Raw genomic sequence first — 9932 nt, forward strand, 5'->3', positions numbered from 1 at the left:
GAACCTCCCCGTGCCGGTGCAAACGGGCCCTACGACCCCGCGGGAGCCATGAGCAGCCGCTGGCATCCCATGAGGGCGGCAGCGCAGAGCTTGTCTTCCTGCTGCCTGCAAGCAGGGAGCAGTGTCCCCACGCTGGTTTCGCTGCAAAACTCCGGCTGGTGTGTGGTGACACTTCCACTGTCAGAAATGTTGTCCCCGGATGCCCCGGCCACTGTCTCTCCATCCCTGCCCATCTTTCCAGCACGGATGCTTTGCTGCTCCTGCACCCACAGACCGGGAGGAATCAGTCCAGGTATGGCATACCCGGACCCGAGAGCTACTGCTGTCTCCTGTGCAGGGAGAGCACTCTGCTTTAATTCTGTCATTATCAGAGAGACTGAGTCACACCAGGATAAATACTCGAGATATTACAGCCTGTGTGTGCCTTAAAAAGATGCATTTGGATGCTAACGTTGCTGGTTGTCACCATGATATGAGAAATGCTGTAGAAATAGAGAAAATATAATAGATACTTCAGATTTGCAGCCTTAACAGCTTTACAGCACATCCTAATTATTATATATCTATCACATCGGTACACTCCAGCACTCGTGGTATTTTTATTTAGCTCCATCTGGTGTATGATAACATGCCTCTGATGCCAAAATGAGCATGAATTGGAAAGACATTTAGTGTATAGTTCTGCCGAGAATTTCCTTAAAAGACATCCTAGAACAAGCACGTGTCACGCAAAAACAATCCTGCGGTTTGGGCGAAGGAAGCGCGTCTGGGTGGGAAGGAGGGACGTGAGCGATCCAACGTGCACCCGCAGGGAATCGCTGCTCCGGGTTCCTTGCCCGTAGCCTGCAAATCGGATGTAACACCGTATTTGCCGGTCTCTCGGCACTTAGCGCGTACCCCGTGGCGCGGGTTGATTTCAGGTTTTCTCTTGCTCTGTAGGAGGTAGAGGAGCGGAGAGGACAGGCAAAGGGATGCCAGAGACTGCGCAACGAGATGGGAAGGGACCAGCACAGCGTCCCGTGAATACGGGCGAATGCGAAAGGCATAAATACTCTACAGCAAAAGAAATCCTGCTCGCTGTTGGCTCCTTTGCCTGGGGTTTTTGACTTCCTCAGCTGCGTGGAGGAGAAAATGGCTTTACCTAAATGGTAGAAACAACAGAGTAAATTCCCCACTTGCTCTTCCCCGCCAATGCACGCTCCCCCGGGACACGCGGGCGTGCGGGTACCACCGGCCATCGCCGCTGTTGAGTGCAGACACAGCAAAACTGGGGAGCGTTGCAGGAGGCACGACAAGAGGGAGGAAGGGGCTTTGCAGGCGGAAATCCATTCCCAAGCTGTGTGGGATGAAGGAAGTGATGCGCTTGTCTCGCTGCAAGCTTCCCCTTGGGGGAAAGCCGCCTGCCGAGCCCTGGGGATGCACCAGCACTGAAACCCCCTTTTCTCCCGCTCTTGCAGAGATTCACCTTCATTCTCACAGCCGTGCCCCAGAAAACGCAGTTGTAGTGAATGACTCCGGTAATGAACTCCTGGCTCTGCGGAGAATCAGTTTACGGCCGGAGCAGCAATAAGCAAGTATTAAATACCGGGCTCCGTCCGGCCCCACGCGCCCTCGCAGCACGTTGGCACATTGCGTGGACCCTCCAGGCTTCAAGGCTGCGTGAGTAAAGGCACTGAGAAAAGAGTGACTGCGTTCCTACTGGCGAGGAACTGCGTGAAGCTTTTGGAGACTGCTCACAGCACAAGGTGCGGTACGTACGTGATACGGGCAGGCCAGCTAAGACCTCCCCGTTTCCACCTCTGTGAGTTCAAGTGGGATTTGCCAAGGAGATCTGGCTCTGCCTCAATAGCGGCACATCGATGGCTGCACAGACCCAAGGTCCCAAGCTTCTGTGCAAAACCGACCGTAGCTTCACGCAGCTGGTCCTGCACTGAACGCAGAGGTGGGCTTGACCAACCTGTACCTCAGCAGATGAGTGAGGGGCTGTGCTGGATTTACCTCTGGACTACTTTTAGTCGTGTCTTTTCCTCCAAAACAAAGCGTTGCCAGCTTGGTACTTAGAGATCAATGCATTTTATTCATCACCTCCAGGCAGGCACCGCTTCCTATTAATGTTTTCCCCACTTTACAGTCTAATTAAGGTCATCCAACCAGCAGAATGTAGCTGTGTTTGTTTTAAACTACTATACCTAATTATTTTTTTCTAAACCTTGCGTGGAGTAGCCTGTGTCAGAGCAGCGTGTCCCCGCTGCAGGCTGGAGGGAGGCTCAGCATCGGCTCCCTCCTGCTCCAGGGCAGGCGCTGGCACGCGTGGGGACATTGCGCACCGTCTCTTGCTTTTCCTTGGTTTAAAATTCGGGAGCTCAGGAAAGGCCCTGGATACTTCTCGGCATCGACCCAGCTTTTTATCCTGAGTCAGAGCAGGACATCTTGCTGTGGAGCAACCTCTGAGCAATGGGAAAGTCCGATCCGCGCCCGGTGGTCCAGAAACACCCCAACAGTGGTGCACCTCCCACAGTTTTCTTTGAAGTCGTCCCCACACTCGCAGCACCGGTGTCGCATCTTGGCCCGGTGTCGCATCTGATTTCATCACAAATCACCTCAAAATCCTTTGAAGGGCACGGCTCCCCCTAAACAGATTGTAGGATCTCCACCTACCTCTCCGCTACGTTTAAATCAAACTTCTCTGAATATATTACACCGCAGAGCCATATGTTCGGTGCCACTTCCCTCGGCGTGTCGCGTATCTCATCAGCTATAGGCTTCCTGAGATATACGGACACTGCCAAGAAAGGGAGCGGTGGACGGGCCCTCCTGCTGCTGCTGTGAGAAACGCGTTTTCAGACGGCTGAGGAGGAGGTGGGCTCGATGGGCAACCGCCAAGTGCCACGCGTGAGAAATGCCCCCATATTTTGCTCTGCGGACCCCTTTCTGTGACTGCCCCCTCGGCCGGTGGTCTTCCCTCTCGCAGGAAACCTCCGCAGCTTTCTGCATCTCTCGCCGCTTGGAGCTCTACGGCCGCACCGCAGAGGTGGTCGTGCCACCACCGCACCGGTGTGAGCGGGTGCCTCTGCCCAGGCCCTGCTCCTGCCGCCTTTGCTGGTACCCCCAGGTCCGTCGGGTTTTTGAGTCCTACTGTGCCCATCCCAGCTCATACCCAATGCCCTCGGCGTAGCCCTGTCCCACTCGCTCTTCTTCATGGTTTTCAGTTTGTGTTTCCATGTAACATTTGGCTGCATAAAGAAATTGGAGCGTGTCGGGCAAAAGGCATCAAGGGCATTAATAAGTTTTTGCTGCCATAGGGGCACAAATGCGTTTTCTTCCCGTCTGAGGAGAATGGGATCTGCTAAAGACCCACCAGGTTTCATCTTCATTCATATTGGCAGTCTCTCAATGGGGCCATCAGGTCCGTGTCCCCACGGTGGGGACCATATCTCCCGCTCTCCTCCCAGTGTCCCCACCCCGGGACGGATCCCTCCCCGGTTCTATTTTGCAGCCTCCTTTCCTCTCCTGGTTGGTGTTTGCCCCCTTTGGCTGTAGCTGCCCCTGAGAGGGGCTGCCGGCCCCACCGCGACGCCACCACCGCCTTCGGGGGTGCCCGGGGACGCCGTGCCGCGGGGTCGGTCCGGCTCAGCAGCTCCAGCGCGGGCAGGGCACTGCTGGGCTGCGCCCAACGGGCGCCTCCAGTGCAATTACGGCTCTGAAATGTACTTTCCCGTGAATGTGTTCCAGTGCCGGCTAATATATGCTCTGATATTGGCACCGCTTTCGCTAATATTCCTGCCAGCGAATTCTCCGCTCTGCTTGAATATTCATGGAAGTGAATGTGAAGAGAGGCACAAGCCTAAATGAGGTGAGTTCGTTTAAAAAAATCCAGGCTCGAAATTCAGCGGCGATTCCTTGCAGCACTCACCCAAGCGTTAGCTCCCGCACGCTGTTAATTTGAGTCTGTGTTTCGGACTTCTGAGCAAATTTTCTGCGTTTCTCCCTCACTGAATTTGCAAACTCTTCCCCCCTCCCAAGATCAGTAGGTTTGTATAAAACCAGCAACTCTCCGTGCTGAACTTTGCAGTCAAAGGATTTGTTTTCCCCGGCTCTTATTTAAATTATTCTGCCTTCACCTCCTCGTGCACGGTTCAGAGCGTGCGGTGGCTCTGCGCTGGGATTGAAATGATTCTTGCTTAGGCAAACTCTCATTTGAACTTGTCAAAGGAATTTGGTGTGTTTGTAATTAAATGCCTATCACACCTTCTTTAACCTCGCTTACACGAAGTCAAAGCGCTAGAAAAGCCTGTAAGAGGCAGGAAGGGCTCATTTGCACCTTGAAATGCCCATGTTTTCGGAGATCAATGCTGTCTGTGTGGAACAAAACTATGAGCAACTTTCAAGTGCTTTTTATTTTTATTTTTGTAGTGCCTCTTTTACATATCGGATTTATGTCTGATTATATAGTGACTAAGGTGCAAGATAATAGGAAAACAGCCTCTAATGCATTAACTCCTTTACGCGCGCAGAGGCTCTGGCACAGCTCGGCTGTGCTTTCTTGTGCTCACTCTCTCCTAAATATAATCACACCCAACCGGATGATGGAAAAGAAACACTGCCGTTACAAAGCCAAGCGTAGGAAGTTTAGACTGTATCAAAATTAGGGTAATTAGTGTTTGCGTTAGGCTGTTTCTCAGCCGTACCTCTAATTCCAGGCACAGGAGCAGGAGGCGCTGCTGCTCACCTCCTCTTCCTCCTGGAGGTGCCATCAAGACCAGACGGCCGCCCGACCTTGTCCTTGTCCTTGTCCTTGTTCTTGCCCTCTGGCTCCGTGGTGGCTCGAACCACCCCACATCCGTGGGTCCGGGTTGAGCCGGGAACTGAGCAAGCCCAGGCTTTGCCCAGCTGCGGCGCTGCCCGCGGGGTCGGCTGGGAGCAGGTACCTCGGTAACCCTCTGTCAGCCGCTCGTGGAAAGCTATGAAATTTCCCATTAGCTTGGAAAAAGTGTAGATAAGCGTGTAATTCTCAGTCCAAATTGAATCAAGCGTCCAAGCATGCTCTTCCCTCACCACTATGTTACATCCACCGCCGCCATCTCCCCTCCACCGCTTTTAGCATGGGACATTGTTCTTTTTAATTGGTGACAGATATTATTCTTGTTGTTCAAACTGTGCTAGCGGATGGAAGGAAGGGGCTGTCTTCTTTATTTGATTTAAAGAAAGGCTTTGCTGTTGTGAGGATCTAATGCATAAGCTTTTTTTGGGGGTGTTTCATAACGACCCCCTTGCCAGGCCGGCTATGGCAGACCGGCTTCACTGCGACGCGGCAGCGGAAAGCAGCTGAGTTTGAGCTATGGCATCGCGTCTCCTCGAGGAGGGGAGTCCTGGGAAGCTCCGCCAAAGGGTTTGCATTAGAAACGCGTTGACACCGCTGAACGTGAAAAACCAAGGGAATATTAATGTCTCATTCATTAAAAATCTCAAAGTCCGTTTATGATCCCACAGAGACCCCGAGTAAATTAGAGATCAGGAGACAAACTGGTGCTGTTGCCTATGCACCATGGAGCCCGTGCGTCCAGCGGGCTCTGGGCGAGGGACAGCCCTCGCTGACGGGTGCCCACCGGGAGGGCCAGCCCCCCCGTCTGCTGTGCCGCCAACGGCTCCCAACCACGGCCACAGCCCCGGAGGGGCCGAGTGCGGCACACATTTGAAAACCTGCTACAAAAATAAATAACCGATGCATCAGGGCTCGGCTTGCCCCAGCGGAGCAGCGTGTGGGGTGCTTGGAGGTGGCATTTATAGAGGTAGGTACCCCCCGAAACTGTCCTTACTCTCTTTGCTCAGCACAAAGTAACCCCATCCTTCCCACCTGGAGTCAGTGCCCTTTCCCACAGCTTTCTGATGCTCGTCACTTTTTAATATTTAGCAAAAAGAACCCCAGTGCAGACCCTTTTTCATTTAATTCTCCCCCAGTATGAAACTGTGAAAAATGCCCAAGTCACAGGACGGTCAGGAAGCCCGTTCCACCCCAGCTCGGGTGCTCTCCCAGTGCCGGGCTCATCTGAAGAAGCACTGAGCCATTATTTTTCTGTCTATGCAGCGATTGCTCTTAATTGCTGTCTCCATTGTGCGCCTCCTGCTTTCGAGCACGGCTGGCGGGAGGTTTGTGCTCGGCTCGAAGGGATGCGGGCTTTTAACGATCAGAGAAAGCGCCAGCGAGCTGCAAGTTCACAAAGCGATGCCCTTATTTCTGATTTCCACTGTCAACTTCTCCCGTCTGCGGCTCCTGCAATTTAATGACGTGGGGGAACCCAGAGCCGGGTGAGGAGGTCGCAGGACAGATGATGGTTCAGCTGCAAAGCTGTGGTGGGGGTGTGAAAGCAGATTTTTGGTGGCAAACGGGCACTGCGCTGGGGGTGCTGCTCATGGTAAGGCGCGTTGGGATGGTGCTTAGAAATCTGTACCAAAAAGCTACGGCTCATCTGGTGAGCTCATCCTCTTGCTGTACTCAGCAATGCCACCACCGTGTCACCCGCAGCCACCAGCTCTTCCCCGGCAGTGTGTCAGCGAACCCTGGGGCAGGCGGGAGGGTCGGGCAGGCACCGAAACGCTGATGTCTATAGCAGTTGTTCAGCACAAACACTGCCCGTGGGACAGTGTGGTGGCATCAGCGTCTCCTGCACGTACAGCAGAGACGAGGCTTTGCTTCAGCGTTTGTGTAACAGCAGGAGAAACTCAGATCCTGCGAGAACATGTCTCATGCCCAAGGAAATCCAGCTCGGGACAGGTTGAAGCATGTGTCAGGTCACCCTGTCCCAAGGTGGCCTTTGCCAGAGAGACCAAGAGCCGTGGTGGGACAGCACAGCGAGACAGCGAGACAGCCAGCAGGGATGGCCATGGGTCGTGGTTGGGACAGGACTCCAGACAGACGCCTTGGTGGGCTCCAAGGGCAATGCAGAGCCGATGAAGCGGTAACCTTGGAGGCAAAGCCCTGTGAGGGAGGTATAAGGCTCCGCAGCTCAGGGCTGAGCTTGCCACTGCAGAGAGGGGGAGGAGGAGGTGGTGTAACCCACCCCCTTACCAACCCGCTGCCTCCAGCCATGGGTCTCGTTTGGAGGGATGGCTTTGGACACGCTGCTTTGGCTGGTGACGCCTGTGGTGGGACAGCGAGAGGCTGGGGAGGGCTGGAGGAAGGGACTGGTGGTGTTTCCCGTGTGCTGGAGTGAAGCACCACTGCTGCAGCCGCACAACCTGATTTTCTTGTGTAATTCCATGGAAATGGAGATGATTGTCTGTGATTAAGTAGATGGGTTTTGGTGGAGAGCTTTGAACCTGTCAGCAGAGATGGGAGAGTGTCGGAAAGAGAAGAGAGTGCAAGGAAGGGAGTGGGGAGGTGAGAACCGCCGTCGAGATGCTGCTGGCAGACGGGGAGGAGGTGATGGGTGCGGGGGGAGATGTTTCCCACCACTGCTCAAAGGGGAAGGGGGAGGATGGGAGCTCGGTCTCTGCCTTGGAAAGAGCTTTCTCTTAAACCCAAGCTGTGATTTCCATTGGTACCGTCAGATCAGCCCCCGAAACGCTGGCAGAAAGGGCAGTTTGACATCAATTACTGTAGTCCTCTCTCTCCCTGGTTTCGCAGCAGCCTGTGGAGTGTGTTTTGGAGACAGACGTGTTTGACTCACGGACGTGCTGTAAAGCAGAATATTAGGCAGTGCATTGGGTTTGGTGGTGCTCCGGGTGTTTTAGTGGGAACTAAGATGCTGAATGAGCTGGAAGGAATGGCTTCAGTGGGGGATGAGCTGCCCAAATCCCTGTTCGTGGGGCAGAGATCCGGGCAGCCGCAGGAAGCTCTGGACATAGCGACTGGCAACGCTCAGGACGTGGGGACGGAGCAGACGGGTGCTGGCAGCCCCTGTCCCGGAGCCAGTGGCCCCGTGCTTTTATCGGATCCTCCCAAAATGAAGCATTAGGCATCCACAGGCTCATTGTCGTTGATAGCAGCACTGGGTGTGTAATTCCCATGGGACTTGAAGGATAAATAAACCCATAAAATCATTAATATCAGCTCTACCTTCTGACCTTCCTCCCTTTGCAGGGGAGTGCTGTGCATGGGGGGTCTCTCCTGCACCTTCCTCCAGCGCAAAGCCCAGGGTTGTCCCGCAGCCGCCACCGTCCCGCCTCCCACTCGGCTTCCCTGGCTGCGGCGCATCCCACAGGATGAAGCCAAACTTGTCTGGATCAGATCTTTTTTGTAAACGCAGCCTCGACACCCCCACACTTTAATACAGCACTTTCAGTTCTCTGCTGGAGGTTTTGTACTGGAGGCTTCTAAAAAAAGCGGAATTTCTGGCATTATTTACAGTTAAAAAGATTGGGTTTGACACATTTATGGCTGAGATGGTGAATATGACTTACGGCAAATCAATTTACTGCATTTGACTGCGACATCTGCGCTGCCGGGGATTTGATTGAGAATTGACGAGGTTATTTGCCGGAGGGCTGGGAGATGCCGCTGCCGTCGGCGGTGTGGCCGTCCGGGGTCCGGGCTGGAAAACCCGTGACGGTCCCAGCGCGCTGAGGGCTCATCTGCCCCAGGCGCCCTGCCGAGCCTGCCGCTCTTTCCAAACCCTGGGAATCGCCACCAGGGGCTGGGGCGAGATGAGGCTGGAGTGGTCCCTCTGTGCTGAGTCGGCATTTTCTCAGCTTTGCCAAACTTTTGGGTTGTTTTGCCATCCCTCCTTCCGTTCCTTAGAGCCCATTTGGATGTCTGAAAACAGAGATGTTGAAAACTGAATTTATGCTACAAAACAAAGTGGTGTAGATAAGGGGGCGGGGGGAGCTAGAAAGGCAGCCTTTTTTTTTTTTTTTTAATTTTTTCGCTGATGGCAAGTGGTAAGCATGTTTTATTTATGTATTCAGAGATCCGCCAACGTTATGTTTTTCTCCTGACTGATGCATTGGCTGCAATGACAGCTTACACCGAACCGGCTGTGCACGAGGCTTATTTACCCTCCGCAGACACCTTCCCGAGATTGACAGTGAATTATTCTGCACCTTGAACTGCTACTCGGTTAATGTGATGCAAATTTTGCTTCTTTATTAAAAAATGATTTTTTTAAAAAATGCGCAGATTTTTTTTTTTCAATGAAAGGGGCTCGAGGCTTTTCTGAGATGCAAAAAACAAGACATCCTAAAAAAAAAAAAAAAGTTAGTAAACTCTACCTTCCACCTGCCTTGCTTTTCCTAACGCGGGCGGCGGTGAGAGCTGAGGGGTGGCGGTGCCTTTCCCACTCCCTTCGCCGTTGGAGGGGAGCTGGGGTTTGCGGGACCGCTCGCCCTGCCCGCGAGAGCCACCCCCGGCATTCCCAGTGCCCGCTCTCCGTGCCACTCACACCACTGAAAAGTCACTCGTCTGCTTCTCTCCCAAACACTTTTTTGGGGTCCTGGCGATAAAAACCAGGTAAGAGCAAAAGATCGAGGTATAAAATTAGAGAGAAATGCCGGGGGGCGCGTGCGGGGCAGCTGCCAGGCCGGGTCTGCAGCTGGAGGAGAAGCTCCTTCTCCGGCACGTGTGCGCACGAGCACACGCGTGGGTTCAGGAGAGCTTTTACCAGCAGGCAAGTTCGCGGCGAACTTGCCCGTGCCAGGCAGCTCTCCCCGCTGTGGCACGGCTTCTGTCCCACTTCAGCCTCGGCGTGGGAACTACTTTGGCGAAATCACCGCTAAACGAGGCTTTTAGCAGCATGTGGTATGGAAGGCATCCAGGGTTGTGGTTTTCCAAGGTAACAGTCGAGGAAAGGGGAAAAAAAAAAGGTAAGACTGAACTTTTGTTAAGTAATTAAAGAATTGAGGCTTGCTGGAAAGCCCCAGGGCTGTGCTTCTGCGGCTGACGGGGAGGCTTTGTTTGCACGGGGCTGGTAAACAATTTGCAGTTCTTGGCAATAACC

This window comes from Charadrius vociferus, unplaced genomic scaffold, assembly GCF_000708025.1.
Source record: "Charadrius vociferus isolate BGI_N301 unplaced genomic scaffold, ASM70802v2 scaffold259, whole genome shotgun sequence".
NCBI classification, from domain to species: Eukaryota; Metazoa; Chordata; class Aves; order Charadriiformes; family Charadriidae; genus Charadrius; species Charadrius vociferus.